At 28.3% G+C, this 23,429-nt stretch overlaps 1 protein-coding gene across 1 annotated transcript in view; it reads left to right on the forward strand.

The window, feature by feature from the left end:
- The window catches only part of LOC129972893 (uncharacterized protein DDB_G0290685-like), a 42,383-nt gene that overhangs the window by 13,595 nt on the left and 5,359 nt on the right, over positions 1–23,429 (forward strand). The window lies entirely within an intron of this gene.

Consider the following 23,429-nt stretch of genomic DNA (forward strand, 5'->3'; position numbering starts at 1 on the left):
CAGTGAATAACGTCACTGTCAGTCCTATTACAATCAGCGATACCTTTAATTGATAATACAGTGACATATACGCAATGTATTGGTACATTATTTAAAAAAATATATTTTTTTTTATAGTTAAGATAAATCTCTGTTCAAGCAAACTTTTGTTTTTAACACCAACTATTGATACGCAGTGCAATTAAGCTATATATTTTAACTGTAGTTACTTAAAGTAATGGAATAATAATAATCAATAGCTCAAAGACGTAATAAATACACCTTACAATTATTCAGCTACATCGCTCGTAATTTTTATATGAGTTCAACTTGTCATTGTCTAAAGTGCAATATTACAGATTTTAGAGATGAGGAACTAATGGAAAATAGTTGGATTTTGGCTTCTAATTATTCAAAGATTTATTCTTTCAACTTCTATCAATAGGTTATTGAGTAGAATTTTCAAAATCAGACATATTCAATGCTTATGTTTTTTGCTTAAGGCAAATCTAAATAAATAAATCTAAAACGGATTAATTTTTGCTGTGTAAAAATCCTAACTACTGAATAAATTTTCTTCGAAGTATGTCCACAAACAGTGTAAAGGAAAGGAAAGTTTCTATAAAGGCTCTATAATAATCGCTTAAGTGCCTAATTTTATTAGTAATTAAAAATTACTTTTCAACTGAAAAGTTTTCTTTTGCCTTTTTAATATAAAAAAATTCCTTTAATTCGGAAATCATTTTTAAGTTTCTTATTACTTAAAAATAATTTAAAATTTGATTATTTGTTTTTAATAGTTAATGAAGATGGATATTCACTGCCGCATATGACTATTTTCTAATTCTAAATGTTAAACGTATATCTAATTGCAATATTTAGCTAAAATGTTCTTAATAAATTTAAATAAATTTCTTCCTGTAAAAATTCTTATAATATTATAAATTATAATAATATTATTATTAAAATTATACTTTATAAAAAAAATTAGCTTTTCGCAGTTTTTAGGAAAATATTTAATTCTTTAGTAAACGGTCAGTTATTAAAATTTTTAAAGTAGGTTCTTTTTAATTAAAATAAAGTTGGAAATGGTATAAAAAATGTTATATTTTAATATTTTACATAAAAAAAAGCCTTTACATTAATAATATTATATATATATATATATATATATATATATATATATATAAAATAAAGATTTTAATGAAGATTTTACGACAATTAATAATTTTTATTTATTAAGAAATATGAAAATAAATTCATCCATAGCAAAGGTGGGTATATCAGCTAAAAAGTAATGTTTAGCAGAACAGATACTAGGTTATTAAATTCCCTTTACATTCTGTGATAACATTTAATTGCATATTGTCTTGCGAGTGTTGTAACATAATTCTCTTACCATCTATATAAAATACATGGTTGATTCCAGTATTAAAATAGGGTCAAACATTTTATAAGTAAAAGCTTATAATGAAGTAAAAAGCTATGACAATGCTACGAATAAGAAACATGTAAAGAAAAAAAAAACGTTTTTATCCTTTTTTTTATAGCTTTTAAAAATGAAATAAAAACATTAGATTAAATATTTATAGAAACTACGAAAATAATTTGAAATTCTCTGCAATAATAAAAAAATCAAAAATTCATAAAAATATTTAAAAATGCCAAAATTGTATGATGGTTAATTTATTATTATTTAAATGAGTAATTTTTCAGTTTTAAGGCGATGTGAAAAATAGTTTTTGTGCGATATTGTTGGATATAATTAATACAAAAGTAATCTATTTTCATTTCTTTTTAATTGATAAAGATTTTAATTTTCAAGGGGGGAAAAATTTTTCTTACGACTTTCCATTTATGTCATAAATATTGGCCTAAAATATAGCAACTGTCTTTTTTTTTTTTTTTTTTTTTTTCCCGTCAGTGTTTTGTGTGTGCAAAATATGAAACAAGCTTATTCAGTAAAGAACGACCGTCTTCCGTTTTCATAGGAGCAATAATAGCCACTCAGTTGCTGTTACTCCACAGGTGGTCGTTTTCCCCACGCCCTTTAGCAACAATGGATATAAATATGACCCATCTCTAAAAACGCACAGTAAATTGTCATTAGTGACATATGTTTACAATTGCTAATCAATTGTTTTGTTTACATTTTTAAAAGGATTTATTTTAAAAAGTCATCTTTTAAGAATTTTAATTATTTTATTGTTTAAAAGATCTTACATTTTATCTTTTGAAAAGGTCTTTTTACTGTTAATTAAATAACCAATTAAAAACATCATGATAAATTAATTGATTAAATTTTCTGTTGGCATTTATTTTAGAATTTATTCTTTGAAATGGTTTGAAAATGATTTCACTTAACAATAGTTATTCTATCAATTACGGACAAGTGCCTTAAAAATAAACTTGTTTTTGATAAATAATAATAATTAAAAAAATTCTTGACACTCTTAGAAAAATTTCAAATCTATATATTTTACCTAAAATATTATTATTACAAATAAATAATTAAAAGCAATAAAAATATAGTTTTTTACTTATTTTGGAAATATTAATCTATTATAAAATCTTTCATAAACAAATCCGTGTACTTACATACTGATTCTTCTAATAAATTGTATTTTTAAAAATATTAATATGTCAAACAATATCGTTTTTTAAATATATATTATGATCAATGTTTGGAGGTCTTTTAAATAAATCTTCAATTTTTGTCCTATCTTGAAGAAATGAAGCATACGTACTCTTCAAGATAAATGAAAAGTCATTGCCAACTTTTCAAAGTACGAAAGTTAATTAAAAATTTAAACAAGTTTGGGGAGTTTTTCAGTTATTCCTTCTGAAAATATTACCTTAAATGCTTTGTATTCTATCATAAAACTTAAAAAATTATCACTTTGGTTATACTAATTTAATATTTGCTCAATTATTTCTTTAATTTTTAATACATTTTTTTAAAAAATTCAATTTTGTACACAATTTGCAATTTGTTTTAGACAGGTTCCATTAAATTCAGATGTTACAAGCGTATTAAATAACACAGTGAAATTTCAAATAAATACTTTTCATGTTAATTATTTAATATCCAGGACTGGTAATATTCCATGCCAACAAGTAGGTCGTCTAAGACGGTTCTTAAATAAATGAATGAACATTTTAATACATTAACTGCCAGACTATAAATTTACTGTAAGGCATTAATAATTTGTTTTAAAGAAAGTCAAGCTACATGTGAATTGTATGTGCTTCATAAAGCTCTATTGCTTGTAAGAAAAAGTGAGTTGCGTACAATTCAAAAGAGAGCTAACATGTAATCGTAATTGATATCAATATATTATTGAGTTTCCAGTCTAGGGGACGATATATCGAATGGTGTTTCGGAAATGTAGTTATACTAAAATTCTAGAAATTTATCAGGAGTCCGTCGGGAAAATCTTACAATAAACAATCTTCTTATAAAGAATATTCCTAAAATTATTATTATATTTTTGATTTTCTGAAATATTTGCATATAAGGATATCATTTACAGTATATGTTCACAAATGATTTATTCAAAAAATAGTAATATTGAAAATACAGTCTATCCAAGGTTCTCTGAGATATAAAGTGTGAGCGGAAGTGCTTTTCCCTCGACTTCCTCGCACTTTTATGCAATTTGGCGTATTTTGTGCTTTGTAGTATAATGAATAATGTAATAGTAGTATGATGAATAAAGGTTGAATTCTTAGGGAACTTGTTTACTTTTATAGTCTTTAGATTTACTTGGCGATTTTCAGTTTATACCAAGATCGCCAACACCGAGTTGCCAATTCTCCAAGTTGGCGGGAGTTGGCATTTTTTTTTTTTTTTTTTTTTTTAGCTTTTTATTATGGGGCTGTAAAAACAAACAAGTGCATTTTGACATCTTTCCTTTGGTTTTTGTGGGTCTGAAGTTTGTTTCAGATCTACAAGTTATTATTACATTATTCTTCATTATTCTTCACATATTTCATTGTTAAAGCCGCTGCTTATTTGAGTTATCACGTTTATTTACATGCAAGAGACATAGACTGATTGACGCATTGAAGCCATACTTTAGAGGAGGGGGGTCATTTGTTGTGTTTAGTAACAGGAAGATATCGCCGGCATCCCAATCTTCAAACTTCCATGCCGGCTAATATTAGATCATTTGATGCATACTTGTAATATGCGTTTGGCATGTATCCATGGTTTTGAAACAGATATGCCTCAACTTTGAAGTCGCATATTTATTAACAGGCTACTGTGTTTTAATTGAACATAGATTTCATATTTTCACATGAAGTGAGTGAACCATTCATTAAAAATTATTATGAATAAGATTAAAGTTCTAATTTTATTAGAATATTTCTATACGCATATTTGCTGTTATGATATTTGCTTCATTCTTAACATTTAAGGGGGGGCGAGGAAGGAAATGTTTTCTATTTTCCTGCTGAGTAGTAAAATTGTTTGATAAAAATGCTTTTACTTGTTATAACTTTTTTTTTATTCGTTGTTTATTATAAGCTAATAATTATTTCATTCATATTCTTTAACTTTTATTACTTACAAATCATTTAGCAGGCATAAATACACCATTTGTAAATAGAAATTATTTACAAGATTTTTGCTTAACTTCAAACATTTTATATTTGAAAGATGGGATTTTTTTTAAATCGAATTCATGGCGCCATCTATTAGAAGTATTGATTTTTAAATTTCATAATGTTTATAATCATGAATTGCAAAATTAATTAGAAACTAAAAGACGAAAAATTAAACAAAAAAAAGTTTTTAATATAATAAAAGTTAACAATTTCTTTTTTCAACCGAAAACATGCAATGTTATAAAGAAATTAAAACAGCATGAAAATCGTAAGCAAAAAGTTTTTAGACTCTCATTAGAAGTTAAAATATATTATAAATATGATAAAAAATCACAAATTAGAATATTTCGATCAGGGGCTCAGATTTTTACAGTTTTGTCTTAATGCATTTTTTTTTCTTTTTCATTTTTTTTTCTTGAGGGAATTACTGTAAGAATATAAAAAAGAACTTTCGTCTGTGTATTAAGATTTAAAAAGAAAAAAAAAAAAAGATATTTTTTTCATCAAAAATCCAGAAATTAAAACAAAATTCGTCAAAATAGATGAAGTATTTAAAGTTGAAATAAATATCATAAGAAGAAAAAAAATGGCTCCTAAATTTTTACTATATAAAAAAATAAAATATTTTATAAATAGTATTAAAATTTCAATACATTTATGGCAGTCTTATTTGCTCTTCTTACTCTTAACTGTTCTTTTTTTCTAAGTGTGTGATTTTTCTAAATTTTTCCAAGAAATAATTATTTTTTTCTTTTTAATATATTTATAAAGTATTTTTGAAACGAAGTTTTTGATATCTATTATTTATTCTTGACTCTTTTTTTTTTCTGGAGCAAAAGAAAACTGCCCATTTTTTTTTAGTTTTTTTTTAATAGTTTTGTTGCGATTTTAAAGATCGAATGAAACATCGACTAATTATAATTAAAAAGGCTCAATAAAAATTATTATTTAGGAAATTTCAATAATTTCTAGTCATAATATTTCTATAGTCATCTTCACTTATAAAAGTTCAAAAGTTAGAACAAAAAATCACTGGAACAATACCCTATTGCCTTGTATTTTTCTGCGTGACATCGGTTGGGGCCACAATTTAAGATGTTACTCTAATTTTTCAATTGCATTCTGTTTTTTCAACAATGAAGTTTCATTTGTAAACACTCGATATCAGTCAATTGCCAATACGGATTGTCAGTTTGTTCAGAGTTCAATTGACAAATGATGGGTTGTTTCAAGGATTCCCCACTTTCTCGTTCACATGGTAGTACTCCAAGATTGTTTTTCATACTCCAAATATAGCAGACGATTAATTCGGCAGTAAAAAGGATGTCACGATTTCCGTTTTTTGTTTAAATTCTTAATGTAATTGAAATCGATATTACTCACCTGTCGTTCCTCACGAGAACTGCGCTAAAATTGGAAATGATGTAAAAAAGAACAGTCCCCCTTCCCTCCCCTCTTCTAAAATATATTTTTTTCCATTTCATTCAATAAGCTGCTGGAAGAAGGAAGCGATTTTCTTTTCAGAAAGCAGAACATATATGATTTTGACAACGTTACTTAATGTATACTAAAGTTATGAAAAATTTGTTTATTTTTTAAATTGAAAAATTGATGGCGATCAAACTTTAAAATAGAATCATTTAAATAAATAAAATAATAACAGAGCAATTTTCAGTAAATGCAGAAAATTTGGTAAATTAACTGCATTTATTTTTAATCATCAATTACTTATTCAATAACAAATTTGGACAACAAAATTTTGGACGTCACCAAAAATATATAGGATAACAATAAAATACCATTCCTGATTGGGGGATCTGCAACTAAAACTAATGAATGGAATGGATTCAAATTTCTTATTCAAGCTGTAAAAGGCATAAAAAAGTAAATTCCGCCAAAAAAGTAGCAAATGTTACTGATATAAGATATTTTGGCGCCGTCGGAATGAAAACAGGTCAATAGTTTTGATGAATACACCGAAAGTGAATCACACAAAGTGTTCTTTAGTGTTTGAAAGATAAAAAGTGTACGTGCAGAAATGACTGATACATAATATGGAACTTATAAAAATACATTTTGTATTAATCAGTTTTAGAATCCACAATGTATTGGCCTTCTCCGTGTTCAAATTATTGCATCAATGAACTTCGTTAAAATTTATTTATTTACTTTTCTGGAATTCATCATTCACGTCTCGCTCATTCTATATTTAAAATTAAATTTCATTCCGTACATTAAATTTAGCAGCCAGATGCCTTTAAACAGAGTAACTTATTTTATCGCCAACCAATGAAAATTTATACACATATCGCCAATAAATGAAAATTTATACATATTTGTATAAGATTTCATTTGTTGTTTATCACACCTGTGATTTAAGATTTAGGATTGACGTTACCATCCGTGAGAAAGATATTTCGTTCTTGGAATGGAATTGTTAATGTCACTGTCGGGAATGAAGTGTTTCCAACACCATTTATATTTTTAAAAAATCGTGGAAAAAATTGGAATGACTATATTTGTGTTTATAATCTTCGGAGAAGCATATTCTTACTCAGAACTAACTGTGGTCAGCGTCTCCAGTCCATTAGTCAAATACAAAAAACACTTTGGCCTTACCCATTATTCCGTTCTGTTGTACATTCCAGCTGTCTGTTCAACATTTCAACAAACTGTGTGATGAATTAGTTCCATATCACTTTTTTTTCTCTTTTTATTGCAATTAATATGAAAAAAAATTGAACTCCAACGAATAACACATTTAGTTATTATATTCATATTAAAATATTAATAAAGTTAAAGCTTTCATAAGATAATCATAGCTCAGAGTTCTGAAAACCTAAAAGCTAATCGCTATTCACACATATGTTAATTGAATAATCCAAATTATAACCTATTATGGTAGACATTTGTAACTATGGTGGGAAATATTTGGGACAAAATAAAATTTAAAAATCAGCAAGTGAAAATAAAGCCTTACTTCTCAGTAATAAACAAGTATTTATATACTCTTCCAGGCAGATACATTTTTTAAGAAGCCAGCATGATATTGACTAGAACGACATATGCATATTTTGAATAATTGACTAAAACCAACGAAGCAGTCCTCTATCCGCTGCCATTGGGCCTATTTTATCAATTTTTATTTTATGCTAGCAATCTCTGATACCACCCAATGCACTAGAATCAATGGTCACTAAAATTTTCAATTAAATATTTTATTTAATTTAGCCGTAATTGTTTACTCAGCAAAATATTTTAAAGCTTCAAATGTTGATAGTCATACAACTCATAAAATTGTATTACACTTTCTGTTCATTGTATTATGCAGTCCTCTAATTTAATGTCATCTTTTTGAAAATTTAACTTTAATTCGAAATGGAAGTCACTAAATTTCATTTAATACAAAAACGTTTTGTTGTTGAAGATAAACTTATATTTTAAAAAACATATGAATATAGAAAAGAGAATCAGCATTGAAATCGTAAGTGCATTATTGAATATTTTTTATAGTTTATAAAATATTCCGAAAGATTATTCGATGCACATTTCCTTGATTAATCATAAAATTCAGTTTTATAGCTTTAATCTCAAAAGAATTAAATAGCATAAATAATAATATTTTATTTTGTTTTAGTCAATAAATATATATCAGAAAAAATTATAATGTCTAAATTTCATGCATCATTTAAATAAACAAATGCTTCCAAGGACATAAAAGCTGTCATTTAGGCCATGCACCAGTGAAATATCCCTTTTACAGTCACTGCTTACAGGCAGTATAGATTGAAGATAGTCACAGTTTCAAAACTCGATTTTACTGAATGTACACTACTTACATGGCATGTGCATTTTAAATTCTTCGGAGTCAAATGATCTTTCATTGGCCTGATGTAAAAGTTTGGACTTAACTGGTTTTCAAATATTGTTTTCGTTATGCAATATATCGATTCAAAATAACGATTTTCATTTCAAAATAGTCCTTAAAGGTGACACTTATCCGATGAGATTAAACTATTTAAGTATAATGAGTTTTCAAATCAATGTAATTTTTCTTAGAATATTTTCTCAAAACCGTATATATGAAGTTAGATGCATTTACACACTTAAATACTAAATAAAAATATAGTGCTACTTATCACTTTTATACAATAAAAAAAAGAATACATTATTTAGTTGTATTAATGAAAAAAAAACATGCCATGTAAAATTACATTTCAAGGTATATAATGTAGATTTCTATCCCTTTTGACTGGAATCCATTCATTGGAATCTTGTTTTTCTGCTCACCTGTGTATATGTGAATTGGATAACTCAAAAACACAACGAACTAGATTAATGAATTTTTGTATATGACTTTGTTACCAGAATTATAGATCTATATCTAACGAATTGATAGTCTGACGATTTGTCTGTTCTTGCTTATGTGAACAAGATACATAAAAAAAAAATTAAACAGTCAGATTCATTGCTTTTAGTGTATAATCTTTAAACAAAAATAATCTGTGCCAAATTTCAAATCAAATCCGCCAACAGTTCAAAAAGTAGCTGTCTGGTTATTTATAAGTATACGTGAATGTGAACGTAATAATTCAAAAGCCTGTGGCAGTGGTCACCTCCAAACTTCCTCGCATACTTTCAAATAAGGATGTTATCCTCCTCTATCCGCATAAAATTGTGGTCCTTAGGTCACAGAGGAAGTCAGAGACAAATTTCCTCTGTGTAGATTTCACTCATAATTTGATAGAAATCTACAAATTCGATATGAAAGCAAAGTCCAGCTCAAACCGTTTGTGAGTTATTGTGTTTACAAACAGGTGGTTAGCAGGCAGATAGATATAATGATATAAATGTGTTTTTTGAACACAAAGAGATCTGAAACGTGGAGATTCGTCTAAATGTTGAGTTTGAGTTTTTTTTTACGATTACAATACTTTTCTTATATTTTGTGTACTTGAAAGTAATAAATAAGGTATATAAATTTGAGATGCCGTCTTGACATCAAATTTTTAGCATATCCAATTTTGAACCCAGTTGATTACTGGGTTCAAAATGAGGATAAATACAAAATTTACAGTACTTATGAGGATAAACATAACATACTTATGAACCTCATAAGTATGTATATGAGGATTTACATACTTATGAGGATAAATACAAAATTTACAGTAAGTTTTCTATGAGGATAAACATAAAATTTACAGTAAACATATTACTGCGGAAAGACGAGAGCAGAGCTGCTTATTATTATGGCGTAAAATTGCGTCATTATAACAGATTTAGAGAATTAATATTTAGTTCTATATTACGATATTCTCTGCAAATAAAATTTGTTCCGGACGTTATTAAATTCATTTGAATAAATGATCCCTTTTTTCTTCTAAAATCTATAAAGTACAAGTACATTCACATTTTTTAAAACTGTAATTGGCAACAGCCATACATAAAAAAGCAGTTTGTCTGTGTTTTTATACAAATTCACAGTTTCCGTCAAATCTCAAAAAAATTTGGTACTCGGATGTGTATATTTTATTATACAACTCTACCGTTTTGACCATCTTGGTGAAACCTGACTCGTGCACTATTCAAAACGAAAAATAATAGATCAATATAATTATTTTGAAAACAAAAAGTTAATTAAAATTTGATTTCCTTTAAAACTATGCAAGAGTGAGTTTTTCATTTTTTCACATTGTGTCTCCTAAAAATATTATATCACAAAAAACATTTTTGCACCATCTGAAAAAAAAAATCTTTTAAGCCACACAATATTATTTTAGTACATTTTTTTCCCCTAATTTTAATAAATTCTTTATATAATTTGTAACACTTATGTCTGTGATAAATTTGAAATTTTTTCTTTTTGTCATCGAATTGCTATAAAATTATAAAAAGACGATTTCTATCATAGGGTATTCATTCCGAAGTAGGATTTTCACTTCCGCTTTTATTGCGTGATGTGCAAGCTTTTCAGTACACAGACGAAATAATTCATTTCTTCTCTTCTTTTTTAAAACTGTTTGAATTTTGTTCTTTGTTGTAGATTGTTTAATTTTGGCCTACATAGATATATATATATATATATATATATATGTATTTATTGTGGATGAACCCAATTAGTATGTCATGAATCTTTTTATGATTGTTTTCTAACTCGAATTCATTGAATAAAATTTTATTTCAATTGATTATTTTTTTTCAATTTTTATTGCATTGCGCTTTATTTTTTTCAACCACCTTTCAATTCATATTTTTATAAATGGACATTTATTTGCACTTTGCACGCAAACAACAGAATTTGGGCTTCTTTTTACTTATTTGCATCAATAATTTAGACATTTTTTTCCTATTAAAAATTACAACGACATACAGTACACTCCCGAGTATCCGGTTCGTGATTATCCGGCCTAGTTTTCGTTTATTGTAATTAAATGAGGAAGTCAAGGCATTGCATTGGCAACACTGCCAAGGCATTGGAAGCGGGCGTTTGCTATTATTCTCCTGCGTGTCGCGTGCAAAATACAAGTTGTGACAGGAAAAGAGCAGTGTTTGGGTTATTTTTTCATATCTGTGTAATCATTTATCAGTGAAAAATAAAATCAGTTTGAGTCCATTTTCTTAACGAACTAGGCCTACGATTTACGTTAACGTTTTGTTTATGTTTCGTGCACTTAAGTTGGGCATTGCAGAATTTATGTTAAAATGCGAACAGTTTATATCCTTTAACTTACTTTTTCTCTAATAAATTCCTGAAATGCGCAGTGCAGTATATAAATATATATAAACTACCAGTAGAGATCCTTCTATTTTGACTCGACACGTTACCGGCAATTGTTTGTATGATTCACCGGGCCGCTGCCGTGTTCACATTCTATGTGGCTTAAGATTTAAGGCTTAGTACTCAATAAGAAGTGAGAAAATATGTATTGTAACAGTGAATTTTGGTATAAAAACTTTGTCTTCTGGTATCGGTGGGCAAAGAAATGAGTTCATAGAACTTCGGTCTATCAGGCTTTTTTGTCATCCGGCTTGCCCTTCCGCCACATTAGGCCGGATACTCGGGAGTGTACTGTATTCAGATCTCATTAAAAAAATTTTTTTTAAGTATTTAATCACATTTCTAAGATTTTAAAAGCTAGGGTTTGCGTATTTTTAACTACGAATCAACTAGCATTATGATTTAATTTCAGAAGTTGGAAATGATAACAAAATTTATTATTTTGCGTTGTCTAAATGTTAATATTTGTTTGGATTTGTTTTGTGTGCTTACGTTTCTTGATGTTAATTACTTTCATTTCTTATTTTTTTAATATACTTGTTTTTATTCTTAATTATTTGTATTGCTTTTATTTTTTATTTCTTATTTTAGTTTATTTTTAATATGCTGTTTTTAACCTGGCAACAAATTTTGCATCCTTTTTGTTTTACTTGAATTAATGTTTATGGCAGCAGTCTTGTGGGTGAAATGTTAAATAAATGCATTCTTTACTAATAGTTTAAAAGCAGTTAAGCCAATATTCCGAGTGAACAAATTCATCTCAGAGAAGATTTTTTCTCGATATTTTTTCAAAGGAAATGCCTTGCGACGAAATGTTTATCGCCAGATCTAAACCTTAATTTTCATAATTCGGAACCATTTCTGAGAAACATTCTTCAGTTTCGAATTAATAAAGTTTAATTCAATAGAAATTCATATTATAAAAGCATTTACAGTTTGTTTATTGCTTATTCCAGTATGAACTTGGAAAACTTGGGAATGAGTTTTTTTGGGGGAAATATTCTATGTGCTTGGAATTTTTACAATGATTTGGAGAGTTTAAAAATAATGCACTGATGTTTTTACGCATTAAAATGTTTATTATTAACATGATAAAAGCAAGGTATAACGATGGCCACTGGAAGCAATTTTCCCTCGAATTTTTGTGTATGCATGCACTGTATAAAATGTTCTGAATTTAACTTCGCAATGCAATTCGCAAAGAATATTAAATATATATTTTGGATATCTTCCCTTTGACGTACGGTCTTTGAATAAAATTATTTACAAAACTCTATAGACGTAAAAAAATTTGTTATAGATCTAGAATTTTGGTTTTAAAAACATATTTCAAATTTCATTTTTATGGTTTATTACAACGTAATTGAGTTAGAGGATCCATACACACTGAGAGAGAGACGAAATTAAATTTATGGAGCTAATTTAACATTTGATACAACATCTACAATTCTGATGATAAAAACACATGCCGCATTTCTTTTGTCATATTTATTAAATATTTGATTTATCATACTCATAAACATTTATAAGGCCAGGCTGATTTTTCTTTGACAAATTGTGTCCAAAATTTATTCAAACGTACAATTTTTGTGCAATGCAAAATTTGATTCATCTAGTTTGTTCCGTTTTTGAGTATAGTGTTCACGGGCGAACAGATCGACAGACATAATTGCAAAATGATTTTCTCTGACATATTTCTTCATTTTCTGGAATTCGTCGAAACACCGCTGTCGAACCATTCTGACAGATATAATGTTTCTTATTTCAATGCGGGATTAATATATGGAAGAGGATTCCCATAATTTGAAGCCTAAATACTTTGAAATATCTTTTTCTATTTTTAGACGATACAGCATTCAAATTTTTTTAAAAAAATATGTTCTTGAATTTTCAATGATAAAAATGAGGTTTCGAAACTCGTTTTTTGATTGAATCCTATTTAGCAAATGCATAAAAAAATTATTTTTTATTTTAAGAAAATTTTTATTATTCTAAGAAAACAGCTCGACGGCTGATTTACATGGAGCAAAGCTTAATTTCGAAACCAACCAGCCTTAAACATAATGTTAGTAGACGGGAAAATATAAAGTTATGCAATTCTTTCAATTTCAAAGATCCACTTTGGTGGTGAAGTCCCGATTTTTTTACTCGATTCCATTAGATCCGCCATGCATTGGATTGATGCCTGTAAATTTTTCCGATGACAAACTATCGCCACTTTTAAGACATTAAAATTTAGGGATGCTTTCCTCCTCATCCTCTAACCGAGATTCAAAATTAATCCTAAAATAGCTCTCATTGCAAGATCTATAGAGAACATTTTTCTAACTAGACTGCTTAAATAAATTCGTCATATCTTGAATGTGAATTTGAAACAAATCGCATCCAGTGGAATCAATAGGCTATGCCGGATATGCATCTGCTTTATTATACATGTATCTTATTTGTTCAAGAAACAGAGTTCTTATTCATTGTTTAGAATAAAAGAAAATAATTTAGGGCAGCGGGCCTTCTTTCATAAAAATAAAACATAGTTATTCCAATTGCAACATCAGAAATTGAGTGATTATTTAATTTTTGGATTTATTAACACGTTCATCACCCGTCGCGATTCGGAGAATTTCTCGAGGGGCCCAAATTCGATTATCAGAGTGTCAGATAAGCAGGGCGATAAGTGCGAATAGCAAAAATGCAACTCAAGTAGACCCGTGCGTTGTCAGGTCATAGAGCATCCGATCCATTATAACACGTTCACTACCATGAATTATGCTTGTGATTTGGACCACTATCTAAAAAAGGAAAAGAAAAAAAATAAACTTATTTCTTTGCTATCTCTTAATTGTAGCAGAAAATATTTATGCTGGTGTCCTGGCCTAGGGGCAGCGCGTCTTCTCCGTGATCTGTGCGTCCCGGGTTCGAATCCTGGTTCGGGCATGGTTGTTCTCTACCATGTGTTCTATCTATGAGGTGCGTGAATGAGCCCCCTTGTGAAAAGGGGTTGTGCAAGCGAGTGTGTGCGTGTTCCTTCTTCATGAGCTAGAAATCAGACTTCTGCCCTAGGGTGTTCAGGTGTCTTTACCCTCAGAAGCTACTGTGGAAAAACTTGTCTTAAAATAGTCACAGGACAAAAGAAAAAGAAGAACAATGTTTATTTAGTTAGTAATTGCGAACCCCAGGCGATTTACACAATGTGCAAATAGATATAAACTAAGCATAGAAAAATCAGCAGAACATGCGCCTAATGTTATCAGAAAAAGCAAACTGTTGAAAGCCAAGAAGCGAGGAAATTAGTAAAAAAACTACGATCTATTGTGCCAATTTCCAAAATCACCTCAAGTGTGTTTACAATGTTTTAATGAACCATGCAACATAGTATAATATAATACTATATTATTATTAATTTGCATTTTATCCTAAATAATTAACAAAATGTATAATAAATAAAAGTTGAATTAATAAAAAGTACATTATAATGTTTTTAATATCTTTTATCGTATATCCTTCATTTATATTTTAGCGCTTATTCCATTAAATTCCTTTTAAAAATTCAATCCTATTTAACTCTGATAAGAAGAGCACCACACATATGTGAGCGACAGAGTCCCCACGAAAGCATATCCCAGACATCCAGATATGGGTGACGGAGTGATGAACAGGTTGAAAATTCAATTCAACCTTAGCCATATGTTACTACAAACGAGGATTTGTCGAATCATTTTTGTTATCTATTTGTATTTTGAATTAATACTTACAATAAGACAACAAAAATCTGCAATTTAGTTTTTATAATAAGAACAGAGCTTTTTAAAGAACGAATTCTTGAAAGTAAAATGAAAAGCTTCTTAGAGAAGAAAAGAATTGCGAGAATATTGATTTCATCTTTTTCGATTGTTGTTTATTATTATTCTATTATATCAGTAATCAAAAAGAAATTAAGGAAGGTCTTTTGCATTCATTAAATTTAATCATTCAACCGTTAAATAATTTCGGATATGTAGACTGGTTGATGCTTTATTTGCGTGTTCTTAGACGTGTACTTTGCATGTATTTGGGGCCAAGAAGAAAACTCTTCAACCAAACACAAGAATACGAATTTTGTAGTTCCTTAAGATCAAATAGAAAAATCAATTAAAAAGAATAAAAGATCTAGGTGATGTTGTTTTTCAAACATTATTTTTTTCAGCTCCTTTGCTGTTATTTGTGTAATGAACTTAATTTTAAGAAAAGCATATTTAAAAAAATTCAAAGGGTTGGAAGTTTTAAAACTTTTTTTAAATTTAAATTTTTAAACAAATCATCACTTGGAATTTTTTTTATTGCATGAAATTCTATAATTTCCCTCCGTTGAAGGAAGCCAAATAAGAAACTGATTTTGCCCAGAAAAGGCAATATTTCGCTGAAATGTGATATCTTAAAAGCGGAAATTATTATATTACAGGAAACAAACTATGAATGTCTTTTTTATTTTGTTGTTATTTTCTGGATTACAGAGAGTTCGAAGAATAACAGAACACTTATCTGCAAACTGTCCAAGTCATTAGTTCTTAATCATATTAATTATATAGATTGTAGAAGCCCATTCTAATCTTGAGTCAATTATTAATTTCTAATCTATCAGGAACTAGAATATAATTCCTACTGAAAAGGCTTTTCTAAAGGTTGAAAAAAGTATTTTATATTTATTGAGTCGGTTAATTTGCGTTTGAAGAAAACTATAAAATCTAATTTTGTGTATAGTCCTATTAGTCATATTTAGCAAAATATATTTGGCACATTCACATTTTGAATCCAAGATATCCCGTAATTCTGCGATCAAGCCCGATCGAATTATAAAGCTTTAGATACTTCTACTTTAATCGATTTTAAACCATTTCGATGGCCACGAGGAAAAGAGAGGTCGCAATTAAACGTATAAAACATCTTCAAGGCGGCCGTTGATTGATTTAAAATAATGAAATTCAAAGCGCCATAATGCAACCAATTTTGGTTGCAGGGATCATAAATTGTATCTTTTTAAAAATAAACTTCTTTTACAATTTAATACTTTGAAGATCTTTCATTCTAAAAGAATTAATTACGTATAGTTGATTTCAGTCGGAAAATGATGAAAAATATACACTATGTTTTTCATTATATTGAAATTTTCATATATCGAAATTACAGTGCATAGAATTTATTTCCAGGGATCTTCAGACTTTTTATATATAAATTCTAACATATAATGAATTTTGCTTTTAGAAAATAATGTAATATATAGGCCTGAACCAAAGAAAAGTTGTACATAACACAAAATTGTACAACCTTTAATAGTTACTAATCTCAATGGATGAGTAGTTGATTCAACCATTATTAACAGTTAAATTAATAATAGTGTTATTTTAGCTATACCAACCAACTTCAAAATTTGAAACTTATCTAACTTTTGATAAAATAAAAATATTAATTTCTGCAAAAAGAAAGAAGGGAAGAGGGGAGATGCAATAGAAATATATTAGCATTTAAATTAAATATTGGTGCAAAAACAAAATAAAAAATACAAATATACTTTGCATCAAATGTATATAATGAAGTATAGAGTATATTCAACTGATGTAAATGTATTATGCTGAATGACTCTTTAAAAAATATGACTTTAATGAAGAATAGTTTCTTTTTAAATCAAGATTTTAACATCAATTTTAATAATTAAACTGCATTTATTTGATTATAATATATATTTTAATTATGTATAATACATAAATGAATTGTATAATTTGTAAAAAAGATCATCTAGTCATCTAAGATTTGGAAGGTTTTAAAATGGATTTACGATTTAACTAAAAAATAAATCTATCGGCTGTTTTGTCTTCACTACAAAAATAATGAATCAAAAAAATTTTGATATCAAATAATAGAATAAAATAAATTGACTAAAATAAATGGCGAAGGAAAGAATATTAGTTACAATTTTTTTACAACAAAAAAAGGTAATGTTACGATTTATATTCAAATTTTAAAATCTTGTTAATATAATTTTTAACGTAGGAAGAATATGAGATCTAAAGATGATAAAATAAGGAAATAAGATTGATGAAATCAGGAAATTGTTTTCCATTAGAACAACGAAAAATATTGCCATAAATTATATAAAAAATATTTTTTTTTAATTTGTTAAAATTCGAGAAAATTAGATACTTAAATTTTTTTTATTCAAACAGATATTTTATAGAATTTTAAATTTATATAAAGCTATTTTTCTGCTAAATTTTTTGAAATTATCGTGAATAAACTGTCGAAATGCTTAATTATAACAATAAAGAAATTATCTGAATTTTCTTAACCATCATCCAAAATATGCTTGTATTATTGACAGCCTTCTTAAACCCCTACAAATTTATAGCAATGTCGGAAATAATACTGATGAAGAAGAAAGTTATATTAATGACAGAGAAGAAACCACTGGGTGAAGTTTCCTCCTAATTATTTAATTTGATGTATTCATCAAAAAATTCGAACTCGAGAATTTGACGAATTTTCGAGTTTTAGATCTCCCTGAGTTCGAAAAGCTCAGATGTCGTCCTCGTCATCTGACCGCGGTTCAAAATTACGAGGTCCGTCCCAAAATAGCCCTAGTGTTGCTTCAAACGGGACGTTAATATAACGAAACCAAACTAAAGCCTGAGTTCGAAAAACACATTTTTGGATAATGGCTGTCTGTCTGTGACAAAGATAACTCAAAAACTCTTTGAGTTAAATGGTTGAAATTTGGTATACAGTCTTTCATCAAATTTCTATCAAATTTTGATGAAAATTCATTCAGTAGAAGCCTGTCTGTCCAGTTGTTCGAATTCAAGTTAACAAAATTGCTACAAAATTAAGAGCTGGATCGATGAAATTGGGTACATAGATGTAACATCTATAGTATAAACACAAGCTAAAGTTTGAACCAAATATAACAAGGGATTGACCGTCTGTGGGTTTGTGCTTTCGGAAATATGTAAAAGCGATAACTCAAAAGCGCAGTGACTTAAATGTGTTACATTTAGTATGAGACTTTGGGAATACAAATATAAATATATTTGTCAAAATTTTTCTTTAATCCATTGGGAAAAACACGTCTAAAACACGGTTGAAATTGTGGTATGCGGTTAATTGTATCCGAATTTAATTTTCGTATACCGCATGCCAGGAATTAATCGCCAAATAACTCGCCAAAGATCACATAACAGACTCAGTAAAAATTCTAAATTCACGTTAAAGACTAATATTTCTTAACCATTGTATGCCAAAGCCATGTAAAGCTTTCTCTGGGATAACACCTTTTTTTAGAAAATTGGCGAGAAAATTTTTGGGTGACCACTCTTTCTGGTTAATGATATTAATTTCATTTCCATAGATTTCTTTCACTTGAATTTTAATAATATTTTTAATTCAGTTTGGTACATTATACTTAACAATGTTTTTAAATACTATAATGGGATTCAGACTCATCCATCAAAACGTTCTATCGGGAGTTTTTGTTAATCATTAATTCCATAAGAGGATTTTTACTTCTTTTATTTCATAATATATATACTTTTTAATTTATAGTAAGCTTATTCAATTGAATTTTTGCTTTCAATCGTATCAAATAATAAAATGATTTTTTTTCCTTTTCATAAATTATTTAACTTACCCAAAAGTCAGTAATTTTGGCAAACAAAGAGCAATTGCAGGTAGCTAGTCTTAATAAATTTTTCAATACTCATGGATATTTACGAGCTCCGATTTACTTGGCGATTTTCTGATAATACTATACTCGCCAAGCTTTATTATATATGATGTAACCATCTTGGCAATATTTCTCGTTTACTTGGCAATAAAAGATGGTAAAAGTAAATATCTGCAAGTACGAAGTTTTTAAAATACTTTAAAGTATATTTAATAGCATTGTTTTTCATTGCTTTGGTATATAAATATATATATTCGGCCTAAAGATACATCTAAATCTTGTAATTGATACCTTGAAGATACATCAAAAACTTGTAATTGAATCTTTTAAAGATTACAACACTTCTCTCTTGTTGTTATAGTTCATGTAACAGAAAGAATTAAAAGATATTTCTTATTCCATTCAGGTATTCTAAGCAATGCCTCGATTTCATACTTTATAATAATATGATGTCAATATAAATTTAACTTCAGATGATGAAAAGAAATTGTCTATTAAAAAGACAGACAGTCAATTAAAAAAAAAAGCGTTCAGCACGATTATGGAAAAAGAAATCCTAAAAATAATGTTCAAAAATTTAATCGATATATGATTCAAATTTGGCAAATTTTGAGTATATGACCTTTTAAATCAAATGAGAGCACAAAAAAGTATCCTAAATATATCATCAAATCAATCTTAATGTTTTGGAGACCCTTTAAAATCGAAAGAACCTTAGGAAATTGTCTGCTTCATCTATTTGATATCTTGCCTTATCAATGACCAAATGTAAAGATATATGTTTCTAGCCAGTAAATATAAACATACATAATTATTTTTATCTATACTTATATATATAGCTAAATGTGTGTGTGTGTGTGTTGGCGCTCTACAGAAAAGACCATTTGACCTACAGCTACCAAATTTGGTACGTGTATACCTTGGAGGTCGGGAATGTGCACCTGGGGTCCCTTTTTTGAAATTTTAATTATAAATTAAAAACTAACTTTCCCGCCAAAAAATCCTTTCATTTTCCCCACCGCCAAATGAGTAAGGCTTGTTTTTTTTCCCCCCCAACAGCAATGAGGCTAGGGCTAACATTTTTCAGCCGATTATTTCAAACGATTCTGTTTATTTTCTTAATGTTTTATGCATTTAAAATTAAACATTGTTAATTAATCGATCTTTCAGATTCATTCTGAAGTACTTTTGAATTAAAATAAAACAGATTAAGGGAAATTAAAAATTTCTAATCTACATAGCGTTACCCCAACTGGCGTAGAAAAATTCACGCATTTGCGTTACCGTAACTGGCGTTGAAAATTCATGCATGCGCATTGTATTCTGATTGTTTACATTTCAACGGAAGCGGACTCGATTTAAATTATTTTTGGGTTAGTTGTATGCTTTTGTAATTAAATTGTATTTATGTTAGTGCATCGTTTTTTAAGTAATTTTTTTAACCTGTTTTCGACCAATTATTTTAAACGATTCTGTTTATTTTCTTAGTGTTTGATGCATTTAAAATTAAACATTGTTAATTAATATACTTGCTCAAGATGAATCTGAAAAAAAATTTGATGACAAATTCTTGAGATATTACATAAATTAAGAAAGATATTCTTTAGTGCTTATAAGGTTTAAATGCTCAGTGACTCTGTTTTCAGTAATCATATTACAAAAAAAAAAAAAAAAAAAAAAAAAAAAAAAGGTTTGTTTCAGTAAAAAATATTATTATATTAATTGCAGATTAATCATTTCTACTTTAATTTAAAGCATAAATTCTACGGGAGCTAACAGAAAATTGGAGAGATACAGATTACGTTGAAGGCCTTTATAATATTCTGAGTGAATTGAAATTTGAAGTTTTAAAATATTTTAATGAAGAAGCTATTAAAGTAGGAATTACATAAAATAGTTAATTATTAAAATTTTAACGAGCATTAGGATTGGCGAACCGGCTGGTCGCCAAAGGCGGCTAGTAATTAATAAAACAAAAACATCGCCCCCTTTTCACCAATTAATTCATAAAATAAATAAAAGAACAAATGAAAAGATATTGAAGTGGAATGTGGTTAAAGCTATGAAATCTCTTTCAACTGCATGATATTCATTAGGGATGCATCAAGCCTACGAGATTTTCAAAGAGGTACTTCAACATATCTTTGTTATTGTTTGTGTTACAACATATTTATTTACACATTCATTAGAAATAGATCTTAAAGGCTATAATTTTATGGCACAAAAAATTTTCGACTTAAATGTTTCATTCGTTAGTATACAAATACTAATTAAGATAGGATTCTATAGATATCCCTGATCATTAAATTGACTTACGTTTTATTTAATTGCATTAGTCTCACTCTATACAAGGGTTACTTTGAGACAGATTTTATAATTTTGAACCATGGGAAGATGACAAAGATGACCTTTGAATTAGAGCCGAACCTTTCTGAATTTTGGCAATCATCATCAAAGCATAGCCAGATCATTAAAAATGCAGTTGCCTAGATACCCCGCGATTTTACGGGGTCCAAAGCCCTCGGAATTTTGGGGAAGGGGGTATTTTCAAGGTTATTTATTTTTACCCTTTCGTTTAATCATAAAATGCAATTGAACTTATTGATCATCAATTACTATTTAAATTTTAAAACATTATACTAGTAATATAGTTTTATATATATATAAAGGATATTTTAATAAATTTAGTTCTGAATAAAAAGGAAAGATAGACACACATATCTATTTTAATTTTAACATTTTCTATTGAATTTTACTCCATCATGAATTGCCTATAGCAAGAAGTCCATTATAATGACAATTTCCACGTGACTTTTGGACTGTCGTTAAAGAGGACATTTAATGTACTATAAAACTGTTCATAAAGAGCAACAAAAAATATTACCATTACATTAAAAAAATCTATTCACAAAGATAAAAAGAAACCTTGGTTTTATTTTCTTTCCACGAATTTTCTTTTTCTTTATTTTCTTCTGAGGGCGTTCACTGCGTTATTCAGTGAAAGACCGATTATTCTTACTTTTACCTTGAACCTGAAAAAAAAGGCGTGTCTCCAGCATATTTTTAGATACTAATGATTCTTAAGTTTTTACCAACCACGTACATAACGAGGCAAAGATTATTTAGCTATGCATTTCTGTAAAAACTAATGATTACCTGATTTTTTCGAATTTCTTTGCCAAAAATTCCAGACATTATGGTTAAAATAATTATAAAGTGTAATGTTCTAAATATTCTACTTAACTATAGCATTCTGTGAAAATTGCAGTAAAAACCATTTCCAAGCTTTTTTTAAAAAATGAAGATAGTTTAAATGCCTTCATAATGCTTATAATTCTGAAAGAAAAAAAAAATTATATGAGACAATATTTTCTACTTGTAAAAAGTGGCTACCGTTAAGGAAGTGATTACATTAAATTATGAGTGAAAACTAAAATAGAATTAATAAATATACATTTTAAAAATAATGTATATTTTCAAGCATTTTTTGTGTAAAGATGCATACAAAATAATTACTCTCCCACCTAAATATCGAGAAAATATCGGAAATACAAAAAAAAAGGAGTTTTGATAATTATTTAAAAGTCTAATATTCATTAGAAAAAGTATGATTAAAATTAATATGGGAGATTGGGTTCCAAATGTTTAGAGAATTTATTAAACATCAAATCTGTAAAAATTCTGAGCAAAGAGTAATAAAATTGCGAAAGGGAAAGAGATACATTGAGATTTCTATGCATTTTCTATAGCATTATTTGACATATTTTTATAACATTATTTCTCATCCTTTTATGTGCCATGTATATGCAAGTTAGCTCGTTTGTGAAATTCAGTTCAGTTATATTAACTTCCCGTTTTAAAGTAACACAAGAGCTATTTTAGGACGGACCTCGTCATTTTGAACCACGGTCATATGACGAAGATAACACCTGAATTAGGATCCTCCTCTCTAAATTTCTACAATATACTATCGGAATGACATTTGGACCAACCAATTTAACGTGCACCAGACCCGGTTACATATCGGTTCTTCGGTGGAATCGGGTCTCCAGGCTGAAACTCTTCAGTTCCAAAACCAGCATCCATCTTACCCCCAGGCCACCGCGACCCAACTCGTCTGTGAAATTATAAAGAGAAGGATACCATTCAGATGCCGTCCCCATCATTCTACCATGTATGAAACTTACGAGATAATTGTGTTGCTTTAGAAAGTGGCGTTATCATAACTAAACTAAATGGATCTATTTCTTTGTGTTTGCTGCTTTTTTTTTGGGGAGTAAATATGAACACTTTAAGCTATCGAAATTTGTTAAAGCTATTAAACTATGGCAAACACTCCCACAAAATCCATTTCATATTGAAGGAGCGCAC

The sequence above is a fragment of the Argiope bruennichi genome, chromosome 6 (assembly GCF_947563725.1).
Source record: "Argiope bruennichi chromosome 6, qqArgBrue1.1, whole genome shotgun sequence".
NCBI lineage: Eukaryota > Metazoa > Arthropoda > Arachnida > Araneae > Araneidae > Argiope > Argiope bruennichi.